At 30.4% G+C, this 17,392-nt stretch overlaps 1 long non-coding RNA gene across 1 annotated transcript; it reads left to right on the top strand.

Moving 5' to 3' along the window:
* The first annotated feature begins 300 nt into the window (after positions 1-300).
* LOC148298839 (uncharacterized) lies at positions 301-1,232 on the top strand. The gene is made up of 2 exons (XR_015839139.1): positions 301-497; positions 854-1,232. It is a non-coding gene; the product is annotated as an uncharacterized LOC148298839 (long non-coding RNA).
* Positions 1,233-17,392: the final 16,160 nt, after the last annotated feature.

A 17,392-nucleotide genomic window follows, 5' to 3' on the forward strand; every position in this document is an offset into this window, starting at 1 on the left:
CTTTACACTCGAAATGCTTTTTTCTATATTTTTTACTGCGATTTTTCATTTCAAAAAAACCCGCCCCAACTACCTCTGTATACTCTTACCCCGATTTTTTTAGGCTTATTTGTTTTTGTAATCACTTGTCAATGAAAACATCTGTAGTTTTCGAAACTAGTCGTGTGTAAGGTAATATAAATAAAACTAAAAAGTGGTATTAAACAAATGTTTAATACCACAAAGACAGATAATAGACATTCCACAAAGTTAATGCTGAATCAGTAAATAATATAATGTAAGTATATATTTTTTTGCAATAGGTTTCCTGCTGATTGCATTATTCGCGGCTGGAAAGGGCCAGAATATCAAGGCAAGGGGGCCGCCTATAAACAATTGCAGCATGCATTGTCCCCACGTTTATGATCCGATCTGCTGTGAGTCCAATATAATGGGAGATATGTTAACCTTTGGAAATTATTGCGAGTTATATCAGTACAACTGTTTGTTTAATACCAGTAAGTATTATAAATATAATCCGTTGAGTTAACTAGTAATTTTTTTAAACAATCATTTGCATGGAAATAGTTTATGGTAAAAACACTTATGCAAAAGTGTGATAATACGGCTGCCTTACTGGAGATCCCAGGTTTGATTTCCAGGTGGGGTCAATTAAATATGAGTGATTTTTCACTCTGATATTTATTCAATATTACCCTGGACTGGCACATGAAGCCGAGGGCTGATCACTGTCTTCATGTGTTAACGATCAATATAACACTGCGTTTATGTGATGCAGTTCCCTATGCACCATCGGGTGCGGATAAGGGTTTAAAAAATGATAATACTATGATAATTTTAATATTTTTTACAGAATATTCATTTCGGTATCGAGGGGAGTGCAACAATGTAATTGTTGGCATACCTAAAAAACATAAAATTGGATTCCCATTGTAAGTGTGACTTTGGCAGGTTTATGATGCAGATTACTTAATTTAATTTCACTTGGTTAAGACCAATATTTTCTTAACTTAAATCTAAAAAAATACAATTTTATGACACGAGATTCGACAAATAGAGCATTCGATAACGTTGCTAAATGTCGAAACACGTGTCACAACAGGTTTTACGAAAGAGCGCTATTTATTTGGTACAATTAAATAAAAAATGGATGAGTATCATAAAAAATTGTCGAATAAATGAAAAAAATGTAATGGAATTCGGAAGAAGATTAAATTCAATTTCTATTATAATTTTTGTTTTATTTTTTCAAAAAAAACCTTGATTTATTTTACACGTGAAATGAAATGTTTATTGAATTTTTTTCAACTATACAAAAATATTGTTATTTACGTAGGTGTCGCTAATATTGAATAATAATACGATGTTATATAAAGTCAACAAAATTAAAACAAACTTTGCATACCGTTTGTTATTAAACCACTAACACACTAACGATGATTCACAGAATTGCAAATATTATACAACTGACCACCTGTAACACAATTTGGTCAACATACTAATTTGAAATTTAAATTTTAAAATTATACGAAAAATATGAAATAATGCATTCATTTATCACTTAGTACTATATACTTTTTTATATAAGAGAGAATAAAAGAAGGATGTAAACGATGAATTTGGACCAGATACGAGTATAAGGTAAAATATTAATCAAATATTAAACACATATCGAAATATTTTTTTTAAATACAACTAACCACCTAACTAACCATTACCCCGCTTTTCTGCTGAGAATAGAACGCCACACCGATCTGTCTTTGAACACAATCTTCGCATCTTCCACATTCATGCGTTTCTCATACATACACGAAATGAAATAAAATAAAAAAACAATAAATATTTTATATTTAATCTTATAACAAAACTTATAGTATCAAACTGATGTTCTTTGAATTCAAAGTATAGAGAAGTGTATGAAATAGTAGAAATGTCCAATCTTGGGTTCAATGGTGAAAAATTCGCGTGTGAATTTTATGATATATTTATATAAATTCCAAAAACATGAGTCATACCTGATCCCACCGTACATGGTTCCAGTGAACTCACATGTAAAGTGACATGAGATTTATGATATATCGCTCACTCCTTTCAACAACGCCACAAATCAAAAATCGTCAATTTTCAGGTGTGCATGTATTCAAAGTGCCCAGAAAATGTACTATATCCCAGCAAAAGTGGCATATTTTTTACATAATGTTTACCCGCTACAGGGCAGAAAGTGTTATTTTTGCATTTGAAGAAAAGGTATTGTTTAATTATTTTTTTTAATGTACAAAATATTTTTCAAACGGAGAAAAAACATTCATGTTTTACCTCAAAAGATCTGTTGCACAGTTAAAAGTTCAATAAGTGGCTTGATATTTATTTTTAATACATTCCATTATATTTTTGAACTTTAAAAACGATCTCCTGAAAAGTCAAGTTTTTTGATATATGACGTTGTTGGAAGGAGTGAGTGATATGTTTGAGTTCCAAAAACTTGAGTTTTGTCGTTGGCAATCATAGGTAGAATGGTAAATATAAAATGGTGTGTAATGTGATCACGGGGGTGAAAATAAATATTAGTGATTTTAAACTGTAATATTTATTTAATATTACCCTGGACTGGTTCCTGAAGCGCAAAAGTGATCACCTTGCCTTCATATAAGTAATGATCAAGATAACACTGCGTCAATTCGATGCAGTGCCCTATGCACCATTGGGTGTGGATAAGGGTTACAAATAAAGTGATCACTTAACCAGCCTTTAACAGGTCACAAGCTTAGTAAATACTTTCACTTCCATAATCTTCCCCATCCATGTTGAGATGTCCACATTTTTTGTTTAAATAAAATTTCTGTTACGTTAACAAAGATATTGAGATTAATTACAACTCTTTCATTATCTTCGCTGTATAAAAATTATGACAATTGGAAGTTAACTTTAATTTATAGCTTTTTTATGACTTTCACTTTACGTAAAACACGCCTCCGGGAACAATAAGCGCAAAAAGAGGCAAAAAGTTCAAAAAAATATTAACACATAAACAACCTTAATAAAACCAACGTCCGTCGATACTGCATTCATTAATCATCCGGAAAATATTAAATGGTAAGAAGGGGTATTACGAAGGAAAAAACTGAAAAAAAGTGAAAAATAATGATCCGAATATTTTGTGAATATTCTTCTGTAGTATGTATTATTTAATAAATGGCGGCCTAGTAATCCTTATATTTAAATATATATAAATATATATATATATATATATATATATATATATATATATATATATATATATATATATATATATATATATAAATATATATGTATATATATATATATATATATTTATATATATATATATATATATATATATATATATATATATATATATATATATATATATATATATATATATATATATATATATATATATATATATATATATATATATATATATATATATATATATATATATATATATATATATATATATATATATATATATATATATATATATATATATATATATATATATATATATATATATATATATATATATATATGTGGTTACACTTTGAGTCAGGAAAAGGCTTTATAAGAAATAAGTCGAGGGTCATTAGCGGAAAGTCCATCTTTTTTATTTATAAATTTGATATAATGAAAATACAACTATTTTTTTGAAAATTAAACAGTTTTTAAGTGTATCCAAATACTTGTTCACAAATCTGAATTATCTTCAATTATAGGAGTATTTTCATATTATTTTTTCATCTTACCAATAGATGTCTCCAGTGAAGTTCTAGTGATTCAAGAACAATGTTTCACAATTAATTCATATTTACATAGAACTTTCAGGAATTTGAGTAGTGTCGTTGTCAATAATGGGTAGAATTGGTGAATGTTACACTTGTGTAAAGTGATCACTTAAACCAGCCTATGACCGTCGTCAGCCCCGTAAATGCCCAGAATTTCATTTTCTTCTTCATCTTTGATGAAATTTAAAAAAATCCACTCAAAGAGTTTTATTTCATCACACATGACTAGTTTCAAAAACTAACAGACGTTTCATCTACAGGTGAAAAGTAAAACCTTTTCACATGTAAATGAAACAGTGTGTTAGTTTTCGAAACTAGTCGTGTGGAATGAAATAAAATGCATTAAGTAGTATAATACAAGTGTTTAATTTAAAAAAAAATCAACATGTTTTTCCACAAAGATAATGCCGAATCAACAAATAATATAACAACTACGAGTATAGAGTTTTTTCCACATAAATTTAATTTAATTAATTAGTTAAATTTGAATTAATTTGACCTGTGACCGGGTTTCATCATCATCAGTCTGGTCCTCAGACATCGTTACCTAGATCATCATTTACCACTCATCATCAATTCATTCCACATATCATCAATTTGTAATTTATGTGTTTCTAAATGTTGTATTTATGTTTTTTTATTATTTTATTTTCAAGTACTATCTACCCTCTGTTTGCAAACAGCTATATATGCTATCAAACGTTTTGATCAATATCGCAAGTCTGTTTTTGGTTGGTTGGAAGACATTGTTTTTAAGTAACAATCTGCCAAAGTAGTTATTTATTTTCTGTAAATGAAGTTTGATTAAATAATCAAATAAACAATATATATGCAGATATTAATTATCTGTGCTGAAGCAAACTATGCGGCATGGTGGCAGATTGTTCGTAAGTGGTATACGAGTATATTTATATAAATATATATATATATATATATATATATATATATATATATATATATATATATATATATATATATATATATATAAATATATATATATATACATATATATATATATATATATATATATATATATATATATATATATATATATATATATATATATATATATATATATATATTTATATATATATATATATATATATATATATATATATATATATATATATATATATATATATATATATATATATATATTTTTATATATATACATATATATATATATATATATATATATACATATATATATATATATATATATATATATATATATATATATATATATATATATATATATATATATATATATATATATATAATCATATTGCAAGTCAAACGTGATTCAATCGTGTCGTAGGTAATACAAACTATGTGTCCTGAAAGTTGTAACGTTCCGATAAGTTTTAGTACATTTGCATGTTTTCGTAATCGAACCCGGTACCATTCGTGTACACCAAAACGACCGCAGGTCCCCCGCCGCACTCATCGGGCACCGCCAAGTACCCGAGGAACTTTCAAACTACTGCAGACCGCATTGGGCGGAGAACTAGAGAACTAGAGAACTAGCCAGAGGTCCGGCAGACACGGGGGGAATCTTTCCTTCAAGGATTTACCCAAACTGGCCTTAGTCTCTGCGAAAAGGATCAACTGAAAAACTATTTATTCTAAAGGATAAATCATTATATTCTTCTTAATTGTCACGTTGTAAAAATGAGATAAATCAACTCTTCAAGCCCTTATCCGCACCCCAATGGTGTATAGGGCACTGCATCATATAGACGTAGTATTATCTTGATCGTTAACACATGAAGGAATGGTGATCAGCCCTCTGCTTCGGGTGCCAGTCCAGGGTTATATTGAATTAACATTAGAGTGAAAAAATCACTTATATTTACAGATTAATAAATAATAATAAAAAAATTGTTTTAATAAAATAATAGACATTTGTTTCTTTAAATCTAAAACTAAAACTTCCTAATCTCAGGTCAATCGTTATATTCTTTTAATTGTCACGTTGTAAAAATGAGATAGAGGTAAAAAAAACACAAAACATATTTTCAAATATTCATCTCCTCTCCCATATTCATGCGTCTTCTCAAACATCTCCTCATACATTTTCTCATACACCTCCTCATACATACCCACATCGGATAGTAAGCCCTGGGATGCTCAAACATCCATCTTCCTTCATAAAAACTATGTAAGCCAAGTTGAGACACCTTTAATACTTATTTAGTTACCTGAGAAGATCAAACCAAAGGATCTTGTATATAAGAAAGTACAATCTACATAAACTGTTGAGCAGGGAGGAGAGTAAAGATCAAGGTGTACGGAAGATAGTGGCTCGGAGGGAAATCTCCAATTAGATTTAATGCCTGCTTTGAATGACCACAACTATTAGGGGTTTGTACCCTCGCTGACCCCTACCCGTAGGTCAAAGCCTACAGTAAAACACGCAGGATTAAAATTAATCCTAGATCTTTTGTTCTTATACAAGTATTTCATTTTGCGAAAGCCCTGCATTCGTGTGTCATTTAAATTTTTTTTTTTTTTTTTAAATATATTACCGTGCTGAAATTTCATTATAAATACAGTGATGAGAAAAGAAATAAAAAAAAATCATTCTATTGGTTTTATCATTTTTAAATATATATAGCTGATTTTTTAAAATCAAAATTACTTTTTTAATCATACCTTTAATCAAAATTCACAATAATGTACCTTCATTGAGTTTTCTTTTACCAAATGCACATTTTACAATTATTATTCATGAAATCATGTGAGAGGTAAATTGTTTAATTAATTGTTTAACATGAAATCAAATAAGCATGGCCAAACGGTGCGATCATTTTCAGATTTTCCCACCTATATATATATATATATATATATATATATATATATATATATATATATATATATATATATATATATATAGTATATTTAATTAAAAGTAATTTAACTGTTAAAAACTGTTATGTTAAATTATTTAATAAAGATTTTTTATATGATTTTATCATATCGAAACAAGTATTTAATATATAATTGGAAGTTTTCAATTCATACGACCGACTTAAATCTTTTAAACAAATGAACACATTTTCAATCCTTGACGTTATCCGCTTTTTGAGTTTTTGTTTTGACGATTCAAAATACACATATAATATTCTTATCTGGTTACGTCCAACGCTAAAGATAGTCCCAACAAGATACAACATAACTTCATCCCTTTCGGGGTTGTTTGGAACTAAATAATCTATACGATAGTGACTCCTTTAAAGATGAATAACACATAAACACATACTTGGAGAAGCAAACTTCTGGAAGTAAAAAAAACTGGATGGAAAAACTTCGTAAATATAGAAATTTAAAATATTTGAGTAATGGGGTTTAGATTTTTTTTATCAAAATCGTCCCAAATTCACAACTGAGAGTATACTATGTGATACATATTTTCCATGAAATTTCATACAACCGTGACTGAATTTCCCTTTATATATTAAGCAGGTCTCAATATAGACAAGGCAATTTGTCAGCGTTGAAAAATACACTAGAAATATTGTATTAAATTTTAAACAGGTGTACTGATATAACCGATGTTATTAGTTTTTGAAAATCTCGTTAAATGAGACACATGCATCGTAAGTGCTTTAATTTACAAGGAAAAAAAATCAATATTAATTTTTAAATATTGGATGAGGGTAGAATACAGGTATGAAGATCAGCCTAATCTGATTTTTTTACGACACACTTTTAGTTAAAAAGTCATATTTTTACGGCAATTATTAATACGCCAAAAATAATGTTAAAATGCTTTAACACTAATGCAGGTGGATTGAAACAATGAAAGCTCATAATTTAAAATGGAGCCTTCGACAGAAATAACCTTATCTTAAAACAAGGACTCTTTCTCCACGGAACTGTAATTTATTTTTTTATCATTTATTTATTTTACGGTCACGATAGAAGTAAACTTCAGCTGGTATGAGGATGAACCAACAACAAACAACATACTCAAAAAAGGGTCTGGTATCGTGTTAGTTGCACCTGCTAACGCAACTAAATATACACTTTGCCGTTTTCATTTTATTTTGATGTGATTTCGGCTGGACTTTATTGCATTTTTTATCTTTAATCCCCAATATCGAAACACATTGCTTTAGGGCTTATGAATAAATTGCAAACAGACATACATAAACCCATCATAAATAATTGCACATATTCATGATACATACTATTAATTTTTTTTTTCAATAATTGAATCGGTAGTCATTTTGTGGTAATATCAAACATTTCGAAACAATAGGAATTCGTTAATTAATAATAAACCAATACTTAACTATAATTATATATTTGACTTAATACTTAACTATATATTACACTGATATAAAAATATATATTGCTAAAACAGCTCCTACCCCCTCTTCATCTTTCAACGTCCCAAGGACAAAACTCTAAAATTTACACTTAGATTCATATACGGTGTTTGAAAATGATGCGGAATGCATCGAAACACTTATCATTATAAATTTAAAGAAATTGTGGTATTTATCAAGTAAAACTCAACGTTTGATTTAAAAAAATGTTTTGGTATTACATTCATGATCGACAAATGTGTTGAGTTAAACTTGATAATAAATATTATTTTTTGATATCTCATCAAAGATGAAGAAGAATATGGAAGTCTGGGCATTTACGGGGCTGACGACCGTTATAGGCTGGTTTAAGTGATCACTTTACACACGTGTAACATTCACCAATTCTACCTTTTATTGACAACCAGTTATAGTTATATATATGAACCAGTTTTGAAACATTGTTCTTCAATCACTAGAACTTCACTAGAAACATCTGTTGGTGAGATGAAAAGAAGCTTTTTATTGAGCAGAAACTCTTTATTAGTATGTGAGGTCCGAATCCTAGTTTATAATCACAAACATGAGAAACGCCAGTACAACCACACTTCTCAAATTCTTGGAAGTTCTATATATATGAACCAATTTTGAAACATTGTTATTGAATCTCTAGAACTTGAAAAGAAGCTTTTTATTTAGCAGAAACTCTTTTATTAGTATGTGAGGTCCAAATCCTGGATTATACAGCCCCGTAAATGCCCAAACTTCCATATTCTTCTTCATCTCTGTTGAGATGTCATACATCTTACAATATTTATAATTATTTTGATGATAAATATTGTAAAATGATTTAAAAATCTAATAATAAATTGAATTGAAATATTTTAGGAAGGGATTGGAACCAAATGATTAAAAAATATGAATTTGATGTAGTGGTACATTTTCGGTATTCGAAAACGTTTTACATCACTTTTGTGTGAGGTATCTATATGTTATATTAAGCTATTTAAGCAAAAAATCAAAATAAACATAATGATAAGTCGCAAAAAAACGTAAATACCCAGGACATCAAAATCTTACTTCAACGACTTTTCAATCTTTGTTGAGAAATCAGAATAAAAATGATGCATTAAGATCTACAGCATATTAACATTTTATATCTTAAACCCTTACCCGCACCCTAATGGTGCATAGGGTACTGCATTAAATAAACACAGTGTTATCTTAATCGTTAACACGAAGGAAAGGTGATCAGCCCTCCACTTCAGGTACCAGTCTAGGGTAATATTGAATAATTATAAGAGTGAAAAATCACTTATATTTATCGAACCCGGTACCTCCAGAACGGCAGCCGAGTGTACTGACCATTACACTACGGAGGCGAAAATTTTATATCTACTATTATAAAAATAAACGAAACAATAATGGGGGGTAATAAGAGGGTTACGTTTTGAAAAAAATCTAGATTATGTTATCCTTGCAGAATCCTTCATAAAATGATTTTCAATTTAATTATACTGTTTGCAATGGGGCAGGTGCATCGGTGCATTAAGATAATACCTGCATCTAAGTAGAGATATGTAGTTTTGCAGGTATGCAGGACCTGATCACGTCTCGGCCGATGCAACCACACCTGTTCCAAACAACAATTTACTTTTAAAAGTTGGCCCACAATCGCAGCATAATGTCGTGTTGACGACGTACTTAGACACACCTGTAGATATACACAGAAAATACAGGTTTACAAGTGCAGGGTTAAAATAGGCCAATTTTAACATTATTGTTTATTGGACACTGGATTATTCACCCTACGGATGAGATATCAATTTAAAGATGTCTTAACTTGATGTGAAATATATCGCTCACTCCTTTCAACAACGTCATATATCAAAAATTTTCAATTTTCAGCTGTGCATGTTTTTGGAATGCTTAGAAAATGTACTATATCCTAGCAAAATCGGCAATTTTTTACCATAATATTTACCCGTTACAGGGCAGAAAATGTTGTTTTTGCATTTTGAAGAAAAGGTATTCTTTAGTTATTTTTTTTCAAATATCCTTCAAAATATTTGTCAAATGGAGAAAAACATTCAAGTTTTACCTAATAAGATCTGTTGCACGGTAAAAAGTTTGATAAATGGCTTGATATTTATTTTTTAATACATTTTACTATATTTTTAAACTTTAAAAACGATCTCCTGAAAAATCAAGCTTTTTGATATATGGTATGACGTTGTTGAAAGGAGTGAGCGATATATCATTCTTCACTTTTATATCATAGAAGCTGTTTATATAAAGTAATTCGGAATGAATCACACCTATGTTCAAAGGGTATAAGCTTAATAAATCATTCATCAATTCCTCAACCGATGGCCCAACAATCAGCCATATTTCACAAATGTATAAGCATTATATAGAAAATTAAGAAAGGTGTGTTGTGATGGTTTAGGAATGTGAATTCAATGAGTGAAACAAGAACAGTAAAACGAATTTATGAGGCAAATGGGGTCAGTAATAGAACCAGAGAAAGATGGAGGTAAACAAATACTCGAATGTGGTCAGAACAGGAGTTGGCGAGTATGAATGACAGATGCGCGAATGTGGAAGAGGCGAAAAAACTGTGTTTGCGAAGACACATAGGTGTGGCGATCTATGCTTTCTGCCTACCCGTGTGGGGAAGTGGCATGTTGGTTAGTTAGTTACGAAACCGGTAGTCACGAATAAGTGTTTATATAAGTGGTATTACACAAAGTAAACAATGGATGATAAGGAGAGCGTTTTTACAACATTTTGAGTGTGTCCAAATATATTACATAAATATATCCTTTTTTACATCTCACCAATAGATGTCTCTAGTGAAGTTCTAGTGATTCAAAAACAAGGTTTCTAAATTGGTTCATATATATAGAATTTGAGTAGTGTGGTTGTCAATAATGGGTAGAATTGGTGAATGTTACTCGTGTGTAAAGTGATCACTTAAACCAGCCTATGACGGTCGTCAGCCCCGTAAATGCCCAGACTTCCATATTCTTCTTCATCTTTGATGAGATTTCAAAAAATAATAAAAGCGTTTTGAAGTTACATATGTTTTCGCGCTTGCAGATGAGTGATATTGCCACTGCCTCGGGCTGGTTGCCAAGCCGGGACCGGTGGACAGGTGTGTTCATCTGTCCCAAGGCCGACTCGGCGGCGGCGCACTCAAAAACTCGCAGGCTCCGAATCCGATGCCTGTTTTTTTTTTACTTTCTTGCTCCATTAAACCTGTATCTCTGCACCTTTGCGACGGGTTTTGACCCTCTCGCGTCCGGTTCTAAGCCAAATTAACCCTTAAATGCATACCGTTGCAATTCTGCAACAACAATTTCACATCAGATACATCCTTTAGTCGCCTGGAATTGTTATAATTCACACTGCTGCATATTCATCTTTTTTTTTAAATTACCTTACGTCCAAGTGACTCTGAAATCAAGCTACGGCTTATGCAACACTGTTTATCGTGTCTCTACTCAGACTTTAACTTTATAAGTTTCATAGCCTATGCCTACTCGTGAGTGGATTTACTCTTTATGTTTAAAGTTACTATAATTTCATGTAATTCATGAGTGAAAATTCTAGGCAAAATACTCGCTCATATTCATCAAACGCCTTTTTTTTCTTTTAACCTTTATCCGCACCCAATGGTGCATAGGGCACTGCATCGTAGCGACGCACTGTTATCTTGATCGTTAATTGCATGAAGGCAAGGTGATCAGCCCTGCGCTTTCATCACACACCTAGGTGTTAGAATTAAGTCCGCCTTTTATAACTAGATGGGGCTGTGAGTGCTTTCTTGACATTTAGTTATTGTTGTCTGAGACTTTTTTAATAAACAAAAAAAAACATGCATTTAAGGGTTAAAAAAGTAAAAATCGCATTGCTGATATATTGTTTATTAAAAAATCATAAAGTGGTATTATTACCTTGTATAATACCACTTTATGATTTTTTTCATTGCACACGTCTAATTTCGAAAACTACAGTTTTTTTCATCTTCAGGTGCATAGTAAAACTCATTTAAGTGGTACTATTCAAATGTTTTTTTTTAATAATCATAATATAATGGCACAAATTTCATTTTACTCTAAATTTAAAGATTTTTTTTGTATGCAACTGTATCGTGTGTTTTTTTCGAAAGCATAAAATTGATGAAGAATTTTGTTGAGATAAGAATAAAGATGTCTTACTATGTATGTATATGGGTAATGGCTTTAAGAGTCTACTTTAAAACTGTGTAATATTCATTATTCTTCCCATGATACCTACCAAATTACTGAAATTTCCGAAAGAAGTATATATAGGTTCATCATCTGTATGTTCAAATGACAACGAAGTTACAGCTACATTATAAGGAAGAAAGCTCACTTTGGTCATTTTATGAGGGGAGAGAAATACGAAGTAAAACGTATTACTGTGTATTGCAGAGCAAAGACGAAGATAAGCATAGGAAGAAGATGTATCCTGGCTTATTATTATAAATGTTATATCCTGTTATATACTATAAATGCTTATCCTTATAAAACTGTAAGTTCTTTCACTACAATAATATTTCACATCCAGATCAACATTAATTTCTTTAAAAAATCATGATTTTCAATTAGTGGTAGGATAATTTGTATATTTTTTTTATGTACTGCCAATTGATGATGTAGAGTGTTTAAAGATTGAATAAAAGATTTATGGCAGAAATAAGAAAAGAACACAAGACTGAGATAAACATTATCGATAAAATTAAGGAAGGTGTCTTGTTTTATATATCGTAGTTATACAGGAGAAAGTGACCAAGTGCATTTTTTTTTACAAAAACGTGATCATTGACTATTTGATATCTTATTAGCTTATCCTTGCCCTGAAAAAATCCCAATGGATTTTAAACTTGGAAGTATAATATGTTGACTTGTTAAAAATGACTAACTGCATTGATGTTTATTTTCTTGCCAAGCAAAAGTGACTTAAATGGCCCTCCTGAATATTTTCCGTTTCGTTAGTTGGTCACTTTCTCCTGTACGACTACGATATGTGAAATGAATGACTAAAAAAAGAAGAATAAAACAAAATCAAACAAAACATTAGAGAAAAAGCGAGGACTATTTTAGAAAAGAAAGCTTACTTTGGTCATTTTATGAGGAGAGAGAAATACGAAGTAAAACGTATTATATTACAAGGCAAAGTCGAAAGTAAATACGCCATAGGAAGAAGACGTATATCCTGGCTTAAGAACTTCAAGAGTTGTTCCACTGTAGGACTTAAGTCGCTGTTTAAAGTGTCTGTAGACATAGTAATAACAAAAAAATAAAATGATCATTGCCAACCTTTATCATGAAGTGCAACAATAAGTTGAATAATAAAACACCAACTATATAAGAGTAACATCTTATACTTAATTTTAAAATTAGTCGTGTTGTCGTTCTTTTCACTAAAATTTTTTGTAATGATTTAACTTATTTTTTAAAGCTAGTAAAATCTCCAGTGGTTGTAATACGAATGAATTATTTTCAACGTAAGTACTGAATTTTAATGAAAATATCTTTATCTTTAAAAAACTAATAAACTTTGTTTTCACCACTTTTTTTAATTAATACAATTCAACCTACCGGTTTTAACAATACACTGTCATCATCAGGATTTATTTCAAATCAAAAACATTAAAATAATTTTACCAAAAACTTCCACACACTCCATGAAGTTTTTGGTGAAATTGTTTTAATGTTTTTTATTTAAAATAAACCCTGATGATGACAATGTATTGTTGAAACCGGTAGGTTGAATTGTATTAATAAAAAAGTGGTGAAAACAGAGTTTATTAATTTTATAAAGATATTGTGAAATGTACCACAAAGTATCTGCGGAAAACATTCAACAAAAGAAAATATCCTTTCGTATCCATAATGTATCAATTGAATTGAAATATTTCACAACTCATTTCCAAGAAAGTTATTTCATGTCTATAACATAAGCATGTATTATAGAATTATGGCTCATTAATTGAATTAGTTCATCCTAAATGAGAATTTAACGCAAACAAAGTAATAAAGAGCTTCATCATTGTGGTATACCGAATATTTGTACCCCCGGGGACTGTTTTTTGGAAATATTTCATAATCAAATCATCATAAGTATAATAAATTGGCTGGCTCTACTATAAATCAAGCCTTCTGCTTTATAATTTACCCCTGCTACGCATTTAAAATATGCGTTGGAGTGCCGATAATCCTAACCCCAGTTAACTTTAATCACTTCGCATTCTATGTTGATTTTAAAACAAAAGTTTTTTAGGGCAGTGAAATCCTCGCTCTTATTATATGAAGGTTTCGGTAATATCTTTTAAGATTTTTTAGAAATATATTTATTTTTTAATATTTCAACAAATGTGGATAAAGATGAATTTGAAACTTTCATATTCTTATTCATCTATGGTGAGATGCCAAAAATGTGAAATAACTCCTACGTGGAGAATCCCAGATTTGTGAACAAGTGTATTTGGACACACTCAAAATGTTGTATAAAAGTTTCTTATCGACGATTGTGCATATTGTTTCAAAGTATGATGGTGATGGGTATTGTAGTGTGTTTCTGCCCACCTCATTGAAATCAAATTAAACAGTAATCTGAAAGCTTCCAGCCACATTCTCGAATCCGATACAAAAGCTCTGGGGTTCTTGTCGGACCCACACTTACAAACAAAATTTTAGGAACAAAATAGTAAATTTTTTGAAAAATGATTTTGTCCTGAATTTACCTTGAGTTAAGTAACATTTAATAGCTTTCAATGTCTTTATCACTACTCTTAATAAATACAAGTCCTGTAAACCATCATCGAGTTTCTATAAGTGCCCAAGTTTTGACAGTGATAGGGAGCTACCAATCCCTTATTAGTTCCGTTAGTCAGCTATCTCCGAGTTCCAACCCGACGGTGGCTGATACACAGATGACCACAACTCCGACTGGCACGGAGACGTGTCAAAGCATTTACATAAATGATTCAGTCATCGTATTCCTCCTCAACCGTTCTTCACTCACATTCATAAAAAAAACTGTAATCATTGATAATAATTTCAAGCATGCAGTCAGTACGTTTTCGGCTACTGATTGTGAACGCTGCTGGTTGGAACTGCTTGCGTGTAGCTGCATAAGAAAAAAACGCTAAATGTAATCAAAACTAACGTGCGTTTAATCTATGTACTCCAGTTTGCAGCCAACCATTTGAAATATCGCATGTTTCGATGCAAATTATTTATTTTCATTAATTGATTCGGCAGTCACTTTGGGGTAAAATCTATCCATTTTTAATCAATGTTTTACTTAGTAAATATTGCTATAGTGGTAATTACTAAGTAAAACATTAATTAAAATTTAATTATTGATGCGATGATAAAGTACAATGAAAGAGGTTTAATAATAAATTTGCAGTAGAACTAATAGAACTTAACTCTTACCCATTTTTTTAAAACTCTGACTCACAACCAAGCACAAAGTCTTAACGATATAGACAGATAACAATACAATGCAGCACCTTATATAAAGACAACTCCCTTAAGATACAGCACCTTAAATCAAACGTAACTATCTGAAAATCACAGATATAACGTCAGTTCCATCAGTCCTACTAGATAAAGAGACAAGTCTTTATTGGATATGCATCAATATTTCGGGAAAAATATGTGAAAAATCTGAAAAATTCAATTGTCTACTGTGATCGCAGTTAGCGGATAGAAAACCCGAATGAAGTTTCCGAAAATATGAAATAGATGGCAGGATGGGTTTATCCATTAGCTGTTTCGGGTAGCGCTAGATAATTGGTTAAATAATTTATGGCACTTCTGTGGCCGCAACACATTTTTATAAACTTATTTATAGAGCCTTCCTCGGCAGGTGAAAATATCCTGAAATAACCTGTTAAAAACTTTAATTCAAAGCACTTTTCAACCAAACACGGTGAAGCGAACTTTACAAAAATATTTGTTTTAGGAAAAAATTAAACATATTAATCATTTGCAAGGATTTGTAAAATCGGGCAATATCTCACAGAAAATTAAAACCCCAAATTTAGCTATCCACGAGTTATGGTGGTAGTTAGAACTTAGTAGAGGTAGGTTCGCGAACGACCGAATCTTGAAAAAGCCGTTCATTTACATTGATCGAATGAACGGATCCCATTTATATGTGAATCTTGTTCACTACCTGTTTTTGCCTAGAATTTTCACTCATGAATGACATAAAATTAGAGTAACTTTAAATATAAAGAGTAAATCCACTCATAAAATTAGAGCCTAAGCAGGAACACGATAAGCGGTGTTGCATAAGCCGTACCTAGATCTCAGAGTCACTTAGACATTAATTAATTCCAAGAAATAACTCGTTCGGATCACAAATGTGATCTAACCTTTAATAAATCCACTTCATATATAACATAGATAAAGAAAAAAACGGAAGTTTGGGTATTTATAGGGCTTACGACCTATCGTAGGCTGGTTAAAGTAGACGTTTACGCTTATGAAAATAATGTGAACTTGAAATACGGGTATATATTTTTGTATCGCGATGAGATGATTTTACTCGTAGATGAAGAAATCTATTGTAACGGAAATATTGCAGTCATTGGGAGTTTTAAGTGATCACTTTATATAATATATAACATTCACCATTCTACCTATGATAAGCAACCGAACTACTCAAATTTCGGAAGTTATATTTATGCTTCAATTGACACCTTCTTTCACATGACACCATCTATGGTTGAGATTAGAATGTTTTTTGTTGGCAGAGACCTTTAGGAAATGTGTGTAAGATTAATGGATTACTAAGTCCATGCAAACCCAAAATTAGTGAACAAAGATTTGGACACACTAAAAATATTGTTATTTTTTTTCTTCAGTATTCAATGTTTCTGGTTGGTTTGAAAACTCTTTAAAATACGCGAAAAATTATTTTAAATATAAAATATATTAAAATAAAAGGTTCATAAGTTCATATTTTCACAGCAAAAAAATTTATCCAATTCTGAATTAAATCAGATCTTGGGTGACATCTGTCGAAAAAAGTGTGAAACATGAATAAACATGAACAATCCGATAAAATATTCGATATCTGTAGAAAGAATTGGTTTGGGAATAAATTTTATTCACGGAATGTGATTTAATAAATTCGCTGAGAGAATTATTATTACAATCTGATTAACTTTGCAACAGTCGAAGAAATCACTTTTTAATAATATTGAAATAACTTTTAAATCGGAATACTTCT

Source organism: Brachycentrus maculatus, unplaced genomic scaffold (assembly GCF_059751285.1).
Source record: "Brachycentrus maculatus isolate JH-2025_06_01 unplaced genomic scaffold, ASM5975128v1 h1tg001537l, whole genome shotgun sequence".
NCBI lineage: Eukaryota > Metazoa > Arthropoda > Insecta > Trichoptera > Brachycentridae > Brachycentrus > Brachycentrus maculatus.